Source organism: Lissotriton helveticus, chromosome 7 (assembly GCF_964261635.1).
Source record: "Lissotriton helveticus chromosome 7, aLisHel1.1, whole genome shotgun sequence".
Taxonomy (NCBI): domain Eukaryota; kingdom Metazoa; phylum Chordata; class Amphibia; order Caudata; family Salamandridae; genus Lissotriton; species Lissotriton helveticus.
In genome coordinates this window covers 1,273,046,478-1,273,068,972 of record NC_136068.1, presented here as the reverse complement: position 1 = coordinate 1,273,068,972, position 22,495 = coordinate 1,273,046,478, and the positions used below count along the sequence as shown (strand labels likewise).

At 42.6% G+C, this 22,495-nt stretch overlaps 1 protein-coding gene across 1 annotated transcript in view; it reads right to left on the bottom strand.

Moving 5' to 3' along the window:
• LOC144770175 (proton channel OTOP2-like) overlaps window positions 1-22,262 on the bottom strand; it is a 390,107-nt gene extending 367,845 nt beyond the window's left edge. The window contains exon 1 of the mRNA XM_078654481.1: window positions 22,071-22,262. The gene's annotated coding sequence lies outside the window, so the exon portion shown is untranslated. The remainder of the gene's footprint in view (window positions 1-22,070) is intronic.
• Between the last annotated feature and the right edge of the window lie 233 nt (window positions 22,263-22,495).

Sequence of the window (22,495 nt, the reverse complement as noted above, 5' to 3'; positions counted from 1 at the left end):
CTTCTTTGCAGGTCTCTTAGAGATTCTTTGCAGCTTCAGTATCGTGGAGTTAGGGACCCCAAGACACAGGGAGTTGCAGTAGTCCAACCTGCTCAAGATGTTACTCCTCACCACTTGTATTCTGTCAAAGGCTGGTAGTAGTGGTAGCATCTTACATAGAGCTCTAATCAAGGAGAAGCAAGTGCCAACGGTTTTGTTAACTTGTGAATCTAATTGAAGATTGTTGTCCATCAACACACCCAGATTGCGTCCTGTTTTAGTTGGAGTTAGCAAGCTATCCCTAGGGGTAAGCTGGAAGTCAACAGGAAGGGGACGAGCTATTTTGCTTGTGGTACAGTAGACAACTTTTTTCATAGTGATTGTATTATCTCCCTCCAGCGAGAACATGCGTTGAGTATCGTCAGCATAGTTGACCAGTTCCACTCCAAAGAATTTGATTATGGAAATAAGTGGGCGCAGGTAGATATTGAATAAAATTGGACTGATAGCAGAGCCCTGCGGGACCCCGTGAAGAACAGTAGTCCTTGATGATCTAAAAGGTTGAATGCTCACTGCTGGTGTCATGTCCACTAAATAGGACTGAAACCATTTTAATGCTTGGCCTTTAACTCCAATATTTCCGAGTCTTTCTAACATGATACCATGGTTCACCGTGTCAAAAGCTGCTGACATGTCCAGCAGCACCAGGACGTCCGATTGTCCATTGTCAGCTTGCATTCTCATAATAGTACGCAACTGAGATTGCCCATGTTGTAATATGGCCAAATCTTTTTCCAGTATGTCTATTGCAGAAGATACAATGTTGGATATCCTGGAGGTCAAAGTTGTTAACCCATTGTCTACCACAACTAACGATTTTTCTAAGTTAATATGGTCTATTTCCCGTATTCTCTCAGAGACCTCTTATTGTGATATTGTCCTGATTTCATTATAGGCAGCATAAATACCAGCATATATGAAACGTTTTTGACCGGGTTTCCTGAGACCTTGTAAAAATTCCCTAAGATCCATGTCTTGTGTGAGTAAGGATAAGTGCTGTTTCACTTCTGTGAGTGTTGAGGTTTGTAGCTAATCAAGGCACAACTTCCCAACATTGTAGTATGTCACTACCCCTGGGTGTTCTCTTTGTACATAGCATGGGTCTGGCCTATGGATATTGAACCTTTCGGTGATACCCAAGAATCTTTTATGACATATGTTTGTGTCTAAGGGCCAAACCAACTATTCTTTCCAATTAGGGTCTAATCTATTGTACTGTATAATGGCATTTACTGTTGCCCCTTCCTGTGAAGTTGAATTTTGCCACCCCTCCATCTGTGATGGTGTTGGAAACCGAGGTGTGTTCATGTCCTTGTTCTTAGCTAGTCCGAGACAGGATGTCTGTTGCACAGTGTCATTTAGAAATATCATCTGCTGTGAAATGAGGCATGCTCTAAATAGCGCTTCTGTTCCACAGACTTGCCAGTCCTTAGAACCCCAGGCTGAGTTTAAGTCTAATGTGTCATTCCACAGATCAAAACCCTCTTCAGACAATTGGGAAATAAAGGAAGCAGAGTAAATCCGTTTGGTGTTAGTCACCATAATTTTCAGTGCCAATGTCGGTGTAACCTTATAATAAAATGACGTCTGGTCAGTGATGTTAAACCCTGTTAAATATGAACATTTCGGTGCAAATGTTTGCGAACTACTTTTTGGTGGTGTAGGGCAATGTTCCCACTGATGGTACTCAAAAATATTTCTAGGTGTTATTGATTTGTTTAAGAAATGATGACCATAATGTTGGTAACAGTACAAAGTGTCATAGTCTGAAGTACCTTCTAACATTTCAGTATTCAGAAATGCAGCAGTTTTCTCTACATCAGACAATATGTCATTAACAGTTTAAGAGTCCCAGTCATCAGAAAATTATATCACTTAATGAAATTTTAAGTACATGAGAATTTTTTTTAAGTTCGGTCGGGCCGAATATGTCAAAATCAACCTTGTCCCAAACGACACCATCCGGTATAGGAACAGCTGTAATGTTCATTGATGACAAGTCTCTTTGCTCACGATGAAAGGATCGATGTGGCTTCAGGGTCAGGTTAACCTTTTGGGCTGTAGAGCTTTGTAGAAGGTATAGTCCATTAATAAGCATGCTAAAAGTTATAACTAAGCCTAGCCAGAAAAGAAAGAACAGTATCCCAGTAATTACCCAGAGTTCAACCCAAGGCGATACCAGGTACGTTTATTTCAGAAAGTTCTTGACTTGTTGCTTGCGTATTTGTTGGGCTGGCGTCGTTTCCAGTTCTCTTGGATCCAAGGAAAACATATTAAGGTTCATGTAGTAGCCAGAAGCAGTCTAATCAATAGTTGGAATTGCATCTGGATTTGTTGAAATCGTATTTTGCTCTTGTCGAGGCATTTTGACGTAGACATCTGTATTAGGTCTAATTGCAAACTGGTTGTTATTTTGAGTTTGATTTTGAAGTTGAACTTCGGGTTCAAGAGGAACGAGTTCCATAGCATTGTTGCATAGTTCTTCATTCCGTACAGGAGGCTCTTCGAACATGATGAGCCTTTCTATTTGAACTTCTTGAATAGTAGCGAGAGGAGGGCATCTGCTACTGTGGAGTCCACGTGGCCTACTGCTTAGTATCGGCCATATAGTGTAGTTTAATCAAGTAGATTGAGACACATCTTTTCTACTTTTTCCCGGCAAGAGGCGGCAAATGTACAGTTCTTGTTCCTTGAATTGCTAGGACAGGTACAGGCTTTCTGTATGATGGTCCAAATTCTTTTCTGCCTACTATTTTCTCTCTGAACAGATCCCCGACTTTTAGGATCCAGACAGGTCTTGCTGTGACTGCCTTGACTTCCCCAGTGGCGGTCTGTTTCAAGAGGACGTTACTTTGTTGGGTCCTAGACTCATTTAGATCCTGTAAAACAGCCAAAAGATCATGGATTTCAAAAGATTTTTCATCCACCACTGCGCCTTCTCAATCAATTTCAGGTACCCACATTCTCGTCACAAATAGAACCTCGTATGGAGTGACACCCCCTAGAGAACTTCTTGGCTGGTTGTTGAGAGCTCTCTGTAAGCCATATAAGTGATTGATCCAACTACCACTCTTGCCCAATACCCTAGCTGTTAAAGATTGCTTTAGGTCCTGGTTTTTCCTCCCCACAACTGAATTTCCCTCAGGATGGTACGGAGAGGAGTACCACAATGCTACGCTCATACTTTCCATGGCCTATCTGTAAGCCCGTGAGCTAAACGCCGGGCCACAGACAGAATGTGAAATGCCAACTGCGTATGTCCCTATAAAGACTTGCAAATCTTTCATAACAGTTCGAGCGTCAGCTGAGCGCTGAGGCCAAACCCATAGGAATCTTGAGCATGAATCCACTGCTACCAAGATATACTTGTAGGCCCCATCAGATTGTAAGGGGCCGCAGTGCTCCTGTTACACACAAGCGAGAGGTTTGTCTGATTTTAATAATGCTGTCTGTGCCAGGAGTGTTATGGTGGAGCCTTTCATCTGCTGGCAGATGTAGCATTTCAAGACATGGTCTTTAGTTTGCTTCATTAGATCTGGCCACCAATAGCGCTGTTTTAACAATGAAATTGTTGCTATAACACCTGTATGCGCGAAGCACAAACCTTGTGTGCTGTGTCAATCAAACCATGTCTATGATCCATATTTGGTATTACTCTATCCCCCACTCCAGGTACCTGAGCATATGGAATGTTGTTTGCATCTAACTTGTAGAAGTACTTGAGTGGAAATGTCTTTGGTACTGCTAAGCTTCCTTTGCGTGAAGCAATGACAGCAACCATAATCTCACTGTCTATCCTCGTTTCTGAACGAGTGATTGCAGCTACGGAAGCTGTGCATACTGTCCCCTCCGTAGCTTCACCAGCCAATGAATTCCCTTCAACATGAACGCCATCACGTTGATGACTTAGTGTTTGTATCACGTGAACACTTGGTAGTTCGTTTTTCAATTCCACTACGTATTCCCATAGCATTTTATGCTTAATTGTGCCACCTTTTGCGCCATTGAACCCGTTTTGTTCCTAATGATGTAGATATTCATTGTATGACTACACACAGTAAAAAGAATCACATTTACAAGTGCCAATATTAGTGCTTTTAATTCTGCCAACTGTGCCTTGCAGTCTCCTAGAGATTGCATTTTAGATCAACTTGGATGGAACTTCCCATCCCGCATGTGACCTTTGACTATAGCACATGCTACGCTGTATTGTTGCTTACTCCCTAGTGACAGTTGAGCAGATCCGTCACTGTAAATATTATATTCATACTGATCTAAATTTAATTCAGTAGAGGATATTCTTGTTCGTATGGCAGGAATCATTGTGTTTTTAGACTTGGATCAAATTTGTATTCAACATCCGTTGCAGTAAGAGAATTTGCCTATTGTATCCATCTCGGATGTAAGGCTTTTGCGTTTGGAATGCTAGCCTTTGTAACAGCTTCTAAAGTTTGTACTGGGATTATGACAATTATGCGTTTTCCCTGAGCCAGTGCTCTTCCTCTTGCTACAGTGATCTGAAATGCTGTCACGATTTTCTCTGTTGAAGTGAAACGCATTTCTGCGTTTGTGTACAGGTGTGATTTGTAAGCGATTGGTACAGTTTGGCCTTCATTTAAGGTTAAGTAAGTGTACCCGCATTGACCCGCTATTACACGGATCACTAATTTGCGTACGTATACACGTGTCTGTAAGTGTTTTGAAGCTTTCATGTCTTCTTGTAGTGAACATAGGATATTTCTGTGTTCCTGTCTCCATTTGTCTAACTGAAGAGACGGGTTTTATTAAGTCGTAGAAAGGTTTTACTCTTTCTGCGAAATTCAAAATGTATGTTCTGCCAAAATGTAGGAATCCCAGTATTGATTGTAAGTTTTTTAATGATTTGGAGGTTGTACCAGCGCACACTTTTCTAAAAAAGTTAGCTGCCAGGCTTTTTTCTTGACTTAAAAGCTCATATCCATAACAGGACACTGAGGTGGGCTATTTTTGATTTTTTTAAATAAAATTTGTAGCCCTCAGAGGCGAATCCCATAATAATGGTGCTCACCCTGGTAAAGTGCCTTTTTATGTCATCGTCCGTCAGATAAATATCATCCACACAGGACAATGCTTCTTCATCAAAATTTTGGAGTAACTCAGTTACTCATGCTGAAAATACCCCCGGGCTGTTCTTATACTCCTGGGGAGAAGACAAATTGTCGCTGGGACCCTAACACTGAGAATATGGTCAAATACCTGCTTTAAGGGGCTATATTTTGGCAGAAAAATCCATTTGAGATATCAAGTGTACTTTTGTATTTTTTCCGCACAATTTTATTCATTAATGCGGCACTGTGCACATTTTGGACAGCGAATGTCTTTGTGCAAGTGTTTAAATATCTGTAATCTAAAACTAGACAATATGAGTTGTCTGGTTTTGATACAGGAAACAAAGGATTGTTCATTGGTGAGGTGCATGTTTCAATGACCCCTTGGTATTCAAGTTGATCTAAGATCTCTCTGACCTGTTTTATAGCTTTTTGCTTTATTGGATATTGCCTTTGTGCATTTGGTGAAATTTTTAACAGGATCCCTTGGTGGGATGAATTCTCATCCCATCCGGCATGATTTTTCTATAATGCTGGAGCTTGGGCTATTGCCGACTCATGTGCATATGTGTATTTAGGATGAATGGGAACAAAGTCAGAAAAGGCTGGAAAAATTACATTTTCCCCCTAGGGCACTCCATAACGAATGCTGGCGGCCAATCTTATTCAGCCAACAGGATGTCATAACCAGATGACAGGTTCTTCCAAAAGAGACCTTTTACTTTTCTGGACTTGTCCCCCTCCTTCCGGAGTGTTATTTCATGTAACTTATGTGGGACTCTCACCCTTTTATCTGATGTTTCCACGTGATGTAATCATTCAAGTCTGCTGTCACCAGAAATTCCATCAGGTTCTGGCGAGCCATTGTTACTTCTGCCGCACTGTCTAGCATCGTCAGAGCCAATTCCCCATTCAAAAATTGCATCCTCAGAATTCTGGGCATGTCTGATCTTCAGACCTGCAACTTTCTTCTTTTTAAACTGAGGTTTTGATTTTGGATTTTCTTCTTTTTTGGAAGTATAGTCTTGAGCGTGCTGCTTGTCTCTGGACTTTGTACACTCTTCTTTGTGTTCTGAAAATCTTTCTCCCTCTGAGTTTTTCGTTGAGCTGTGAAAGGAATGAGAGGAACATGTATCAGTATCCTGATACCTGTCAGGTTTCCTAATATCCTTTTTCCTCAGATTATACCTCTTTTCAGTGGGCTCCCATGGAGGAGATTTACCTCGGGATTGAGATCTGTGTTCTGTAAAGTTTGGTTGTTTTTTATTATCCCACTTCTTTTTAGTAGAAGCAGGTGTCTGCTTTGAAGTGTCCTTTCAGGACTGGCCATCAGTTTTGGTTTTAAAGCTTTCCCACCCAAACTGTCTCTGCCTAATTCTGCATATGCAGTCTCAATTATTTTAGGCAGTTTGTGTTGTTGATCTAACGGACTGAACTCCCTTAGGCTTTGGCGGATTACCACTGAAGCTGCTTCCCCTTTAATATTAACTAGTATAATGGCTGATACCTGGTAATAGTTGTTCAGTAACTTCATCCCTAAGTTCAGAGCAGACTCTGCTCCGTACTCGTTCTGTATTTGTCTTAATACACCAGGTATCACGGCTAATGAAGGTATACCATGAGTTCTGGTATAAATGGCAGCAAAGACTGTACCCCAAGTAATACAGTCCTCTAATTGTGCTGTTGTCCCCATGGGCAAGAGATTGTTAGTATTCTGTATTTTTCAAAGGGGGTAGTATTCAGGAATACTGCCTCTAACTGTGTTATTTTCTAAGCTACTGGCATTTGTTCGCTTTTCATGGGCATTTTACCCATTACAGCATGTAATGTTTGTGGAGTGATTTTAGTTGCTGCACTCTGAGATTGAGTTCTATTTGTTGCAACTGTTGGTGGTTGAACTGTGAAAGTCCTCATGATGAATTGTGTCAAGTTTCTGTAGATTTTAATTAAATCTTTGTGTTGGATGAGTAAGTCTATTTGTGGCGTTGTGTCAATGTCAGGATGGGGTGTGTAGGCTGCTAATATCGGCCATGTTGCTCCTGGTCTTCCTAACGGACCAAGCCTTCCTCTTCCTCTTAAGTGGGGTAGGGCACCTTTAAACCAGTATTGGTGTTCCTGGTATGTGAGTGGAATCTCTATGTCCTCGAACGGACCATATACCACTGGTGCATCTCCTTCTGTATAGTAGAAAAATGTCTATGTTCATCCATCTGCTGCTGGGAATGTAACCCGTGAATATAATACCTCTGTTTTGTGTGATTCGTGTGCCTCAATCACGAAAGCTACCACACCACCACTAGCTTGTAAACCATTGTCTAATAGTTTTAGGGTGATTGTATGTCTGAATGTAGGTGCAATTATAATTCCATCCACCTCTTCATCCACTTTGGAGAGGCGTTGAGTCACCACCGGGTTATCTTCGCCCTTAGTCATTTTTGTAACAAAGATGTTTGTTCACGGGAACTAAGATAAGGTTTTGTTGCACAATTATTAGGAACACTGTGTCCTTCAAGCTTGATTAACCAGCAGCCAATAAATAGGATATTTCACCTGTGGCTGTGGCGGAGTTCGTGCCCATCGCCTCCAGACATCTCTGGTGTTTTGTGAGTAGGGGTCTCTGATAATTAGCACAACGGAGCTATTCAGATTCTATTGGTAAATAAGTACCCAACCAACGTTGGTGGCGCCATGTTGTGTAGTTCCTTATTACCCCTGCAGGACCTGAGTGTTTGGATAACATAAACTGTAGAATTGCTGGAAGACTAACTCTGAGCACTCTCACTGAATATGTTAGCCAGTTTTGCATTAGCTAGCTGACAGTGCCACTAGATTCTCCTCTTAATGGGGAGAAAATAGTTTCTGGCAACCTTAGATCATGACAACCTTGATCCCTCAGAATCGTGGAAGCGATGTACTACTTTTCGGTCAGTTACTAGTGCTCCCTTACTTCGTCTCAGAGAGTTACCCTGAAGAAACAGTCAGGCGTGTTTACAATAAGTATTTATTGCACAGTTGTTCTTCTAGTGCAACCTAGATGTGCTGCAACAACCGTTAGACAGTAGCAGAGATATATGATCAGCAGTACAGTGAATATAAAAGGATAGTACAGTTCTACCATTTTGCAATAATTATGAACACATACATGTATATAAAATGCATGATGAAAGAAAGCATGTATACTCCTGCGATGCCTATCTAGATGTACCTAAGAGTAACTAACATGTGAGTAGGTGTGTAGCCAAGAATCCCCCTAGGTTTTAGTCTAACCCCATTACCTGAATTGAGAGAGTGTGGGTCCCCGCCCTGATGTCGAGTGGACACCCCGCAAGGGATGTGACAGACCACTGTCAGCTGGAGCATCTGCATACAGAAGCCTCAGGGTCTCAGGTCAGTGTGTCGGAAGTCTCGGTTCCCTCTAACTAATACTATCAAGAGGTGCTGTATTTATGCAGAAAAGTATCTAGGGTTCCTATGTCCCTTGTTTCTTGTATTAGCCATTGTTGGGTTTGAGGATGACATATGGGATGAACCTTTTGCGTAGATATTATGCCGGTGGATGTAGCCCCAGCCTGGTTTGCAAGAACACTTATGAATATTTATTCATACTGTGTCAGTCTGATGATGAAGTCATAGAACGCTATTTTTCAGGGAAAACACTCCTTCTGCGCTCAGGACCAGAAGTAGGTAAAGGTTCAATCCTAAAAGGCTTATTACAGTGTAGTGTAGGGGAGGTAATATAGGTGAAGGGATATGATATTTCCCAGGCCAATTTTAGAGTACCTATATGGAACATACCACAAGCCCATGGATAGAGATTGTCCGCTCCCTGCGATGAAAGACTAGTGAAATGCAGGCCCCCACCGCATATTGTAAAACCAGTGACACATTTAAAATGCAGGAGAAAACAGCCCTACATCTTCCTTGCTGAACATTCGAGGACACCTAATGACAGGAGAGAACTAGATTCCCACAGTGGAGTGTGACTCGGAGGAGGTAAGGGCATCCATCCGCACAGCCCATAGAGTCCATAAGACGGGCTACTCTGTCGCCACTTTCAGCGGGGAGGGTTAATGTGAATACCCCTGCGCAGACAGTGACCACAAGATAACCATTGCCTCACGACATTGAGAAGTGACGGGTAGACAGCCGATATCCTCAGGCAGAGGCTGGGACCGTTCAACAGTGGGGCAAGAAAGGGGAAAGAGGACAACACCAACAGACATATCACCCCCAGGGAAGTTGGGGTGATAACAAACACGGAAGTCACGCAGCGATGCCCTACAGTGAACTCTCCGGTGTGAGCTGCAGAAACAACAACTAACCCGCTGACAGACTCCACCCAACTCCCAGCAAAATGGCAAGAGACAAGGAACCAAAACACAGAAACAGGGCAAGATAGACAACTATACAAACGTGCTCCTGCCACCCATGGAAATAGAGGGAGAGCCCACAGGACCACCAGATAATACAGCCCTTCTCCAGGTGATTCACGCCTCTAGAGATGCCATCGAAGGTAAGATGGCAGAAATTAGATCGAAAGTCTCCCTCATACGTCAGGAGATGCGTAACAGTGCGGAACGGGTGCACAGGCTGAAGCTCGTATCTCAGAGGTGGAAGACACAACGCATAAACTACACCCAGATGTGAAAGACCTAAACACAACCATTGGAGAGATTGCCTGGACAGTCGACGATGCTCAAAACAGAGCACGCAGAAATAACCTCGGTTTTATTGGATTTCAGAAGGAACCGAGGGCCCGACCCAGTGGCATTCCTAATGTCATGGCTGCGGGACTCTCTCCCAATGGCCATAGTCCTCATGAGTCGCCGCGATTGGGAGAGCTCAAACTAGCTAATGTCAAGATCATGATTTTGCCTGACTACTCAACTGAAGTGCAGAAAATGAGGAGGTCCTTTAACTAGGTGAAGGTAAGATTGAGAGCTATGCAGATCCAATATATGCTACTCTTTCCTGCCAAACTCAAAGTTGTGTTTCAGGGTACCTCGCAATTCTTCCAGTCTCCAGAAGAAGCATGGGAGTAGATAGAGGAGCTGCCCATGTCAAGGCAATGCAATGTAAGACCTAGTGAGACACAACCTAAAGGCACGGCATCACAATGGGAACGCAGGCCACAAAGAGTAAAAAAGCGACATCTACTTAGGGGACGACACGGTAAACGAGCGGAGACCCCACGAAAAGACACGCAACACAAAACAGGGACACAGCAATTCTCGGAATCAGAAGAAGATTCGCCCCAGGACCAAGCCTGAAAAAAGCACTCCAGCCAGAGAGACAGTACCCACACAGACCAATCGGATAAAGAATCCCACGCAGACATGGACAGTGACCATCCACTTCTCAGGAACATTAATCGCCTCTAAGAACAGAATGTCAGGGAACAAAGTAGAGATGACATAGACCAACACCAAGAAAAATTTGACGAAGAAGGTTGAGATAAGGGCTGCGCCGCCGGCCGATAGAGGGTAGAACTGCACCTCCTCCAGATACTATTGCGCTCTATGTTTTTTGAGCGAATCTTTTGTTTTGAAGTTCATATCCTTTACTGTGTTGATTAGAACATAGTGTGTTTGGGAAAGGTTGGGACGACAGACCTCTCAAACAAGTCTTACGCCAAAGTTGTCCTGTTGACAGTTTTGAGAATGGGCGTAGGGTGGGGGAAAGAGTGGGGTGGGGACATCGGGTTCGACTGAAAAGGTTTTGTTTTGTTGTTTGGATATTACACATGTTCCTAATATGGCCAGAAGCAGAGACATTCCACCTGACAGGCAGAAACAGAGGTCAAGTGACCAACAGGCAGACCCCCTACAATAAAGGCAATGAGGCACCATGCATACGGATAATGGAACATACACGGCGCTGACATGGAATGTTAATGGGTTGGACAGCAAAATCTAAGGGGGACTGGTCACCAGATACTTTAAGCAACTTAAACCAGACATCGTCTTACTGCAGGAATCCCATCTGCAGGGCTCACAGTGTGCCTTCATTTGGAGGGGGACCTATGTAACTCTAGCCCATGAAGGATTTTCCCCGGGGGCAGGTGGTATCGCCATTCTTATTAAAAAAAAAACTACCCTTCGGCACAACCAAAACCTGGGTAGACCCCAACGGGACCTTTGCAGATGTCCAGTGATAATGACGAAGACACACAATTACACTAATTAGGATCTATGCTCCTCCACGACTGCAAACTCCAACCTTAGAGGCACTTGCCAAGATATTATTAGACTCAGACACACCTACCCACCTTATTGGAGGCGATTTTAATGATGTAATTGATCCAACTATATACCGAACGCACATAGCCAGAACAACGCGTGTACCTACCCCGCTAGCGGAATTCGTGAATTCGCTGGGGCTGGTTTACCTTTGACGGCAGCAATACCCATTAGACCATACAAATTCTTATTTCTCTGGGGCGCACAACGTCTTCTCTAGACTAGACTATTTCCTTGCTCCGGCGGGTGAGATATGAACAGTGGACAAGGCAGCGTACATGGCAGGAGGTATATGAGACCACTCATCCCTCTGTTTGATGATGAGAAGCATGGATAACAGACAGTGAACAGACTGGAGACAGAATGCGTGGGAGCTCTGGGACCAGTCTGTCAGGGAAATAATAAAAGCGGAAACAGATATATTTCCAGGAGAACAAGGATTCGGTTACCTCACATACTACCCTCTGGGAAGCCTACAAGGTGTTGCTAAGAGGTAAAATCTAAGATGTCATAGAACATAAGTATAGAAAAGAAACTAAACAAATAGAATCTCTAGAGAATAGACTCCTGGAACTTGAGAGTTGCATAACTCCCGACACTGAAGCCATCCGCCTGAGGCAGCTGGCAATTAAACGCAAAGAACTACTGGACCTGACCGAACATGAGGTGCAAACTCAAATCCAAGCCACTCATCATAGACTTTATGAAACAGGAGACAGAGCGGGGAGACTCCTAGCTTGGCTGGGTGTGGTAAGTTGGTAATGTTACTTCCATTTTATTGTACTGTTTCTCTTTAAAAGAAAGTTTGACCATTAACATTCTATGTGACATCAGGTAATCTAGAATGTGAAATGTAGTGGTCATTTGAAGGCTGGTTTCTTACATGATCAGTCGTGGGTCTTTTAATGAGAATAAATTGAATTTATATTATTCTCCAACTTACTCTCCTGGATATATTTCAATTATTGAGAAGATCTCACTCCATAATTTGGCGACATTGATGGGATCCAAACCCACGCGTGCAAAGCACATAATCGCCAAATTATGTGGTGAGATCTTCTCAATAATTGAAATAATTCCAGGAGAGTAAGTAAGAGAATAATATAAATTCAATTTATTCTCATTAAAAGACCCACGACTGATCATGTGAGAAACCAGCCTTCAAATGACCGCTACATTTCACATTCTAGATTACCTGATGTCACATAGAATATTAATGGTCAAACATTCTTTTAAAGTGAAACAGTACAATATAATGGAAGTAACATTACCAACTTACCACACACAACCTCTTTTCACAGGTGAATTAATAATAACTAAAATGTAATTGTGAAATAAATGTATCAATAAATATAACAATAACAATAATTATACATGCAATAAATGTAAAGGAAAAAGAAAAGAGAATAACAATAATAATACAAATTAATTCATGACATAATCACGAAAACGGAGTGGTAAAGATCTGACCCTTCCACTACCGTTCATTCTACTTATTCTACTCATCCCATCTCCTTCTCCTTTATGAGAACCTAAAGGATTAGACACATGTGGAGAAGAAATAATATTTGAATTTCCATCCCCAGATGATGGAGTAGAAGTATGAGCAGAAACAGAAGAACAAACCAATGCATCAGGTGCAGTAAGATTGTCACAAACACCAATCCAGTTTGAATTAGTGTTGTCATTTACACTAGTGTCACATTTTTGATTTTCAAGAATAATGACAGCTTGTTTTTGGTTATTATGATTAGCACATTTTTGTTCCACCAACCTCGGTCCTGAAGAAGAGCTGCAATCCATGAAACTCTAAGAACACGGACAGGTGATGAAAATTTAGAATGACCTTTAGCAATTTTGAAAGGTTTTTTGATAATAACCCAATCACCAGGACTCAATGGTTTGTCAGAAACATGCATGCGATTATCATAGTTGCGTTTGTAAACTTCTTGTTTTTTCTCAACACAAGCTCTGACTTTTTTTAAATCCACAGGAATTTGAGTAGATTTTTGAAGCAGTCATGCAGGATTAAATTTAGAAGTTGGCATACGACCCCTTAGTAAAACAAAAGGTGATACACTCATAGTAGTGTGGGGTGTGATGTTATAATTCCATATTTTTTTAAAGAAAAACGAAGGTCTGTTTAAACCATTAGCTACAGCTGTTTGAACACCCGCTTTTAGCAAACGGTTAGCACGTTCGACAAGTCCATTAGAGGATGGACTGAACAATGGAACAAGTATATGTTTGATATCCAATTTACTTAAAAATAAATCAAATTCATGAGAAGTAAAGTATGACCCGTTGCCTGTTGTAAGATCTTCAAGAGTACCTTCAGTGTAAAATAGACGTTGTAAAAGTAGCATAACAGAGTTGCAATCAGCATTTTTGACAAAGGCAATATAAATCCATTTTGAAAAGTAGTCAGCAGCAACAATTAAATACCTCTTATCTGTGCTCAGAGCTGAAAATGGACCAGCAAAATGTAGACCAATTTATTTCCAAGCTGCACTAGGCCACTGAAGAGGACAAAGAGGTGTGTTGGAAACTTTCCAATGTTTATCAGATCAAAGGCATTGAGGACACTGGTCAACATGTGTTCTGACTTGTCTATACCAGGCAACCAATAAGTATGTTTAATCTTGTTAATGGTAGCTGAAGTACCAGGATGTCCTTCATGAGCTAGAGAAATTATAGTGTCTCTAATACCTCAAGGTTGAATAAACTTATCTTGACAAAGTAAAATGTCATTTGAAAAAGTTAACTCAGAAGCAATTTGGGCAAACGTTTTCTCTTCTGTAGAAAGACTTCTGTCCGAAGGCCATCCATTAATCAAATATTTTTAAAATGTTGTAGACAATTATCCTAAGCAAAATTGCGAATCCATTCATCAAGTGTAATTTTATAATTTTGTACATCTTCAATTGAATATATACATTCAAGGTCATCCTCACATTTAACCGACTCATGAACATTAGGTAATGGGATGCGTGAAAGACATTCCACACGCACATTTTTCCCACCAGGTATGTATTTAGTGTCAAAATTAAACTCTGGAAGTTTGACTAACAATCTAAAAGCCGAGATGAAGCTTTGTTTGATGAACTATCACTGAGCATGTACATTAAAGGTTTATACGTTTTGAATTTTTCAATGAACCATGTACATGCTAAAGCTTCACGCTCGATAGTGCTATAATTAAGCTCAGCAGATGTAAAGAGTTCGCAAATGCAAAAGTGCTTTCCTGACCATTAACAATTTGACTCAAAATAGCACCGAGTCCTTTACCACTAGCATCAACAGTTATTATACTCTGAACACCATAAGTAAAAGGTTTGATGGCAGGAGCATTAAGAATCAATTCTTAGACTGAAGTAAACGCATTTTGTGTCTCAATGGTCCATTCAAATTTAGCATGCTTTTTTAATATATTACTTCCATTATATTGGACTGTTTCACTTTAAAAGAATGTTTGACCATTAATATTCTATGTGACATCAGGTAACCTAGAATGTGAAATGTAGTGGTCATTTGAAGGCTGGTCTCTTACATGATCAGCTGTGGGTCTTTTAATGAGAATAAATTGAATTTATATTACTCTCCAACTTACTCTCCTGGATATTTTTCAATTATTGAGAAGATCTCACTACACTGGGTAGAAGAGAGAGGGAGGCCAATTGGGTGTCCCAAATACAAGAGCAGTGAAGGCAACACACCACTGCACAGGCTATAGCAGGTGCCTTTGCACATTTTTACACTGGGCTATACAACCCCTAGCAGATCACACACAGATAGTGGCCTACCTTGACAACATAGTGACTCCTGTCCTGGAACAACATGAAAGGGATGGCCTGGAGGCAGAAATCACTCTAACTAAAGTGCAGGATGCCATAAATAGACAAACGTTGGGGAAAACCTCAGGGCCAAATGGACTCCTAGTGGAGAAGTGTGGCTCACTGGTTAGAGGAGGCAGACCTGGAAGCAGAGGTCAGCCCGGGACCAGGGTTCAATTCCCGGCTCGGCGGGGTCTTGAGTCCTAAAATGTCCATGGACTTGACAATTCACGCTCCGGTGCCTACTCGATTCACGGGTTCACACTCTGCGACTCTGGGCAATAGCTTGCTTAATCTCCACAACGGCCCCTCGCGGCGGGATGCCTGGCTTTCACCCTGCGGATACCCTGCCGGGGTTATCTCACAGGGGAATACCAGGATGGGTTCCCTAAGCAAGCGCTTAGAAACCGCTTGGTGATTTGCGCTATATAAATTCCTGTACATTTACATTTACATTTACTCCCAGCAGACTTTTTTAAATAAAATACAGGGCTATTGGCTCCCCATCTCTTAAAGATGTTCCAAGCTGCAAGGAAAGAGAGGATGGTGCCGCTAGACCTACGTTTGGCCGCAGTGGTTGTAATACCAAAGCCAGGCAAGCCCCCAGAGTGTTGCGGATCTTATTGCCCAATCTCACTCCAGAATATTGAAACAAAGATCCTGGCTTCTATCCTAGCAACACGGCTTATACCCGTAGTTACATCTCTGATACATCGTGACCAATCAGGCTTTTTGCTACACGCTTTAATCTCTGTGGACTGGCCAACTGTCTAGATACAGTAAAGAATAGAGCCACCCCACATATTCTGCTGTCCCTAGACGCAGAAAAAGCTTTCGATACCGTTTATTGGCCTTTCATGAGGTGCGTCCTTGCGAGCTTTGGGTTTGGGCAAACATTTATAGCCTGGGTAGAACTCCTATGCACCCAACCTTAAGCCTGAGTCCGAGTCAATGGAGTAAAATCAGTTGACTTTCCCTTCCAAAGAGCAAGCTCTTCGCTCTGGTCCTGGAGCCGCTGCTTGTCAAATCAGGACACATCCAGTCCTTAGCGGATTCCAAGACAGTAGTGGACAGTTGGTAAATAAACAGATCGCCCTGTACGCAGATGACATTCTACTCTATGTCACTAACTCTGGTAGGTCACTTCTCTTGATACTCCAACTAGTCGGGGAATACGGTAAATATTCTGGGTTTAATATCAATTGGGGGAAATCGCGCCTATATCCCGTAGGAGTCCCTGAAGATATATATACTCACTACCAGAACACCTAACCATTACTGTAGAGGGTTTTAAATACCTGGGACTATTCATCTTGAGGAACATGACTGACTGCCTCAACTACAACATTAAACGAGTCCTTGTGGAATTCCGGGATGACGAGGCCAGACGGAGGCGACTCCCCTTGACCCTATCAGGGAGAGCAGCCATGTACAAAATGGTAACACTCCCCAAACGACTGTATATACTCCAAAACACGTATCATAGGATCCCGCACAATATCTTCAAGACGGTCAACAGTGAATTGCGGACACTTCTGTGGGATGGGGGACATCCAAGAGTGGCATTGCAAACACTGCAACGCAGCCAGTAGAATCTGCCCTACCAGATATTCAAGCATATTATCGAGTGGCACATTTCATTATTATTAATGAATGGTGCCATGCTCCAGGTGACCACTCCACTTACTCCCTCGAGAGACTCCAGTTTCAGTACTTATATGGAGGTGCTGGGACATCGAGCCTATTACCTGCTATGCAGAGGGCGATCGAGGTGTGGAAAGGAGCAGAAAGACAGATGCTCTGGGACAAGAAACTAACCAAAGCAACACCGTTGTGGGAGGGAATGAGATTACCAGAGCTGATGAAGCTACAGGGCTTTAAGGGCTGGGACATGGTTGGGATCACGTCATTAGGAGACATTATTAAAAAGGGGGAGCTAATTACGTTTACAGAGCTCCAAACATAATATCAATTGACACATGAACAACAATACAAATATCTACAACTACAACATGCTTGGAGGGCGCAAAAACCAGAAGTAATGGACATGCCAGAATACGCACCGCTAGAAGGGAGACTACTACAGAAAGAGATATCCTCGAAGGCTGTCTCCTGGACATATAGAACCTTAAGAAATAATAACCCCGATAGATTGCTAGCTCTTGGAGGCAATTGGGAGGAAACTACAGGTAAACTTGAAGACATCGATTGAGAAGCGGTGCTGATAGGAAGTGGCAATTAAGCTTATACTCCGATTAATACAGTTTAAAATACTACATAGGGTGTACTATGACAGAGCATGACTCCACACAATGGGCAGGGCTGAGACACCCAACTGCCTGTGTTGCAGGACAGAGCAAGTAACATATATACATGCCCTGTGGGACTGCCAGCAAACACAAAAGTACTGGTCGCGAATAGTCAAGGATTGAAATGACATACTGGAAGTGCAAATCCCTATGGACCCAAAATACGTCCTGCTGGTTATCCCCATAGGTGTAGATATCTCCAGATACAAACTCCTTTTGAGTAATCTGGGAATTATAGTAGCCGTGCGTGACATTGCTAGGTAATGGGGTGAAACGGAGTCGCCTAACATGGCAGAGTGGCGGGCCAGCATGGACTTATACATGAGGGCAGAGAAAATTGTTTATACGGCCAGGGGTGCCCAAAAAACTTTGGAAAAATTTGGAAGTCATGGTTAAAGTACTACAAAATGGAGAGGACTGGGGAAGAAACAGACAATACAAGCCCCTCCACGTTCGGCCCATAACTTGTCGATCGACATCCTGGTCTCCCAAGAGGGTACACTTGGGGCGGGTCCTGCTAAACCTACAGTGGGGGAAGGGGGAGAGGCACCAGTCAAGTAAGTACTGTAACATAACCGCTGTAAGTTTACATGTGAAAATGATTAATAAAACTGTGAAACTTGAGAAATATATGACTAAACTGCCATTGTACTGGCTAAGATTTAAAAATAAAATAAAAAAAGTTAAAAAAATAAAAAAGAAGAAATTAGAAATAAGCGTACAATAGCAACTTCACGATCTAAACAAAAGCATATAAAATTACAAACAACTCAGGGAGAATTGCAGTAGGCAAAGAGCATATCGTGGCATCACAGTGTATGAGTTAGAAAAAAGAAATGTGCGCACAATATCAACATTATGATATCCGAATTTAAAAAGGAAACCAAAGCATATAAAACTACGAACCACCCAGGGAGACTTGCAAAAGGCAAACAGCATGTCGTGGATTGTTAGAGTAAGGGTTAGAAATAAGAAATATGTGCACAGTAGCAACATCATGATCTGCAGATTTGAAAATAAAACAAAAGCATGTAAAAGAACAAACTAGCCAGGGCGAGAAACAGAGTGAAAACAGAATGTAGTGGGATTCCAGTCTACTGGTTATAAAATAATAAATAGGCGCACAATAGTAACATCGCAGCCCTACCTCTCTGTTTCCCTATCTCCACTGCTCTGCTATCAGGCAGGTCAGGCTGAAGCGTGCTCACTAATTACGAGGGGGCGCAAGAGCAAAAAAAAAAATTTCAAAAGCGAGGAAAACACAAACAGCACATCGTGCCTGCTTCTGCAGCTAAACAAAGAGCCCTTAATTACGTTAATAGTCCTCGCGAACTGGTAATAAAAGCTGCAGAGTACCAACACAAGTAAAAGGTCCAGTCCTCATGGCAGTTTACAAATGCATACAAGGTGGTACTAACAAGCCTATTCATGGATCAAAAGCAACGAATTCACAAGGACAGTAACAGGAGCCAATTGAAAAAATGGGTGGGAAATGGGCTAAGCTTCTATTCCATACCTTATTAGAACATTGGAATGTTGGGAGCTCCATTGAAAACAATGGAGTGCTCTGGGCTTATAATGGCTGGTATAAGCCTGGAGCACCAACATTCCAATGTTTCTTTGTTCACAGCTCTGGCTGTGAACAAAGGCTTCAGGGAACCTGAGGGGATTCCAATCCCCTCACGCTCCCAAAAGGCTTTGTTTTTTTTGTTAGAACATTCTGTCCTCTAGTGACAGAATGTTCTAATAGCCTTATAGCCCTTCGTAGATGGGCTATACCGCTATTAAAGTCCCTCTCCCGTGTTAAAGGGCCTCGCCTTCGGCTAGGGGCCTTTAACGCTGGAGAGGGCCTTTAATAGCTGGTATAGCCCTCTACGGCGGGCTATAAGGCTATAATACAGCATGGCTCGCAGAGAAGTAAATGCGCTGCCCAGGCTTGACCTAAAAAGAGTGGGAGCAAACAGCGCAAAAAATATATAGAATAAAAATAAATGACTGAGAGCAGGATGGAGAACAGTAGAGTAGGGAGGGAGGGTAATGAAAGGAGCAAACACAGGAGAAGAAAGACAATTAAAAAAAAAGCAAACGAGCATGATGGAGTGCAGGGCAGGGAGTTGGGTGGAGGAGGGGGAAATTGAAGGAGAACGCAGAGAAGTAAAAGCAAGATGAGAAGAAGGAAACACACTCACACGGAGTAAAAACTACAATTATAAATAGTCCCTTTAAGGATGCAGTGCAAGGATTCCAATCAGAATGCTGCAGGTTTGGACAAACAAACAAATACACAGGGAAAGCCATCAAATGGACAATTGAGATAAATCACAAACCCATCAAACCATGAGCATGGGGCTGACCCAAAGCCCACTCTATATATATGTAATGTATTGGAAACAATAAGCCTGCTTAACTAACATCTAAAATTGTCTTAATCCAAGGCCTAAAAAGGTCACTTTATTGAGGCAGGCCGTAGGTTTTTCACAAGTTTTCAACATAATTTAACGTGTATTTGACTCTGCCTTGTTGTTTGTCTTTCTTTAGACTTCACCTTTATCAATCAGCTTGATCGTCTTTCTAAAAGGGAGGTCGATCTACCCGTTTGCCACCTCCATCCATTTTTTATTATTAATAATCAATTGAATAGTAGCTGTTACCTAATGCTATTGGTCTTAAATGCAACCTGAACATCCATCTGCCCACTGCTGCCTTCTTTGTACCCTTCTACTTTATTCAGTAACAGACAGTTTCTAGCCTCATCTTAACTTTGATAGCTAGCCTTAAATGATGTTCACCAACATGTAACAAGACAGCACAATTGGTATTTATTTTCCCCCTACCTCTCTGTCGTTCTCCTAGATCCGACTAAGAGGTGCACAAATTCTATCATACACATTCTGTAAGTTTCAATACTAAGAAATGACAAATGAACTCTGTCATGTCAAAACAAAATTGGCTTTTCCAAAACGATGCTCTGATACATTATATGTACTATCCCCTCTTTCAGCAAAAACTGGTAACTTCTCGGGTTATTCGTTTTCTTGCCTGGTTACCATCTGCAGTTTTCTAGACCCTTTGAACATGTATCTAGGGAGGAACCTAGCCCTTTCGATCTCAACCGGAAGCCATTTCTGATTGATTCTCAAAAGGTTAATTTTAAACATTATGATGATCGGTCACCCTTTTATGTATTATCAGCACACATGGGTTGCCCCACATCACTGTAATCTTAGGGTCTGCATACTGTTCTCCCTACTCTAGAGACCACCAATTCCTTCAACGATAAACAAAATTGCCTGCCATAATGTCTTCCATTAGTGTGCTTACCTGACCACTTCACAATTGAATTGGTGTAGATTTAGATTTCTAGCGGCCCCTCCATCTCATGCAAGATATCTGTGATTGCATCAAAGTTAGCAACTGGTATCATGGTGGTAGCTCTTGCTCCTCCTGGACAACCAATTGGAATCTAGCTGACCTTCATATCTCCATTACTTCCATTCTGCTCATGCCTATGCTCACTGCCTTCATGGGCGCCTCAGTGTGGAATGAGTGGGTACAAAAGCAACGCAGGTGTAAACCAAAACTACTCAAGCACTGCTTGATATAGTTAGCACCTGACCACTTTTTACTAGTTCCCCATCCTTGTGTATGAAATACGATCCTCTCTGGTTCCCTCAGCTCCCTCTGTATGCACCCATAGACGCAACTGGGTGCAACACTCTGCTCCGCGATGAGCCAACAGCATGGCCATTCTTTTACCCCTTTTGTCAGTCTTATTCTTCTCAATTCAAAATCACACCGTCTCATCTCCAAACTCTACCTCCTCCACCACTAATCATGTTAGACCTTTAATCCCAACCATCTCTGACACCCTCCAATCCCTCAAAAAACATTGTGGTAAAAAAAGGCCTTCAATAGCCCTTTTCCCAATTGGACAGGCGTACTCAGACCAATATCTCCTAAATCCCAGCGCTTAATTTGAGGCAGTAGTTGCCAGTGGGGCCCATCAGCACTCATTTCTGGGGACTGGCACGTGTTTTCCCTACAAAAGATATTGATCTAGAGAAAGAGAGGGAAAAACACACAAACGGGAAAGAAGGAAAAACAGAAAGATGGAATAACCGACACAAAGGGATAAATGGGCAGGCGTTGCCTGGTATGGATTACACAGGCTTGGGGCCAAGACTACGCAGCCCCAGAATCTAGCGCTTTGACATTTAATTGCACCAGATGTGGGCTTCTGAGCAGAGCTTTGGTCACTGATACTCATTATTTTACACATTAAACACCTCTCCATCCACACCAGAATGCCCACCATTATTGTTGTCCACCCATCCACCTTTCTCCATCTAATCCTGACCCACCCTTCAGATAGTCTTCTGCACGTCTCCCCCAGTATCCCTAGAACATTCTTCCATGGAAACCTTTCTCCCCTAACCTCCCTGATACCATGGCTGGTGCTAGGGCTCTGTTTATCAAGGCCACCTTCGTAGCTATCCCTCTGTTCCCACAGTCTAGCCCAGGGCCGGTTCTCTATAAATATATTCCAAGGCAGACGGTAAGTACCTTTTGTGCTGGAAGCCAGCGATGAGTCGATCAGCTGTCTTGCAGTCAGACTCTGACGCACCACAGCTCCCCTCTGGCCAGGGCAGTCTCTGCTTTCGCCACAGGAACCGGCCCACAAACTCTTGCCTACTGCCGCCGACATAACGCGGAAGATATTACGCTGTCGCTGCATGAAAAACTATATTGGAATGCAAATATCTCAGCATTATCGCTGCAATACGCTCCCGCCCATTTGTCCTACTAGGACATTCTGTTTATCACACGTAAAGCAGCGTTATCAACTGCAAACAATACTTTCTTGTTTGCTCACTGCTTTTCTCGCAAGGGTAATGCCACACTCCCCGGAACAAGCTCAGGGAAAACTGTGCTCTGCTTTCTTATGTCTCCTTGTCTCAAGCCACACCAATTTCTGCCCCACTGAAGTC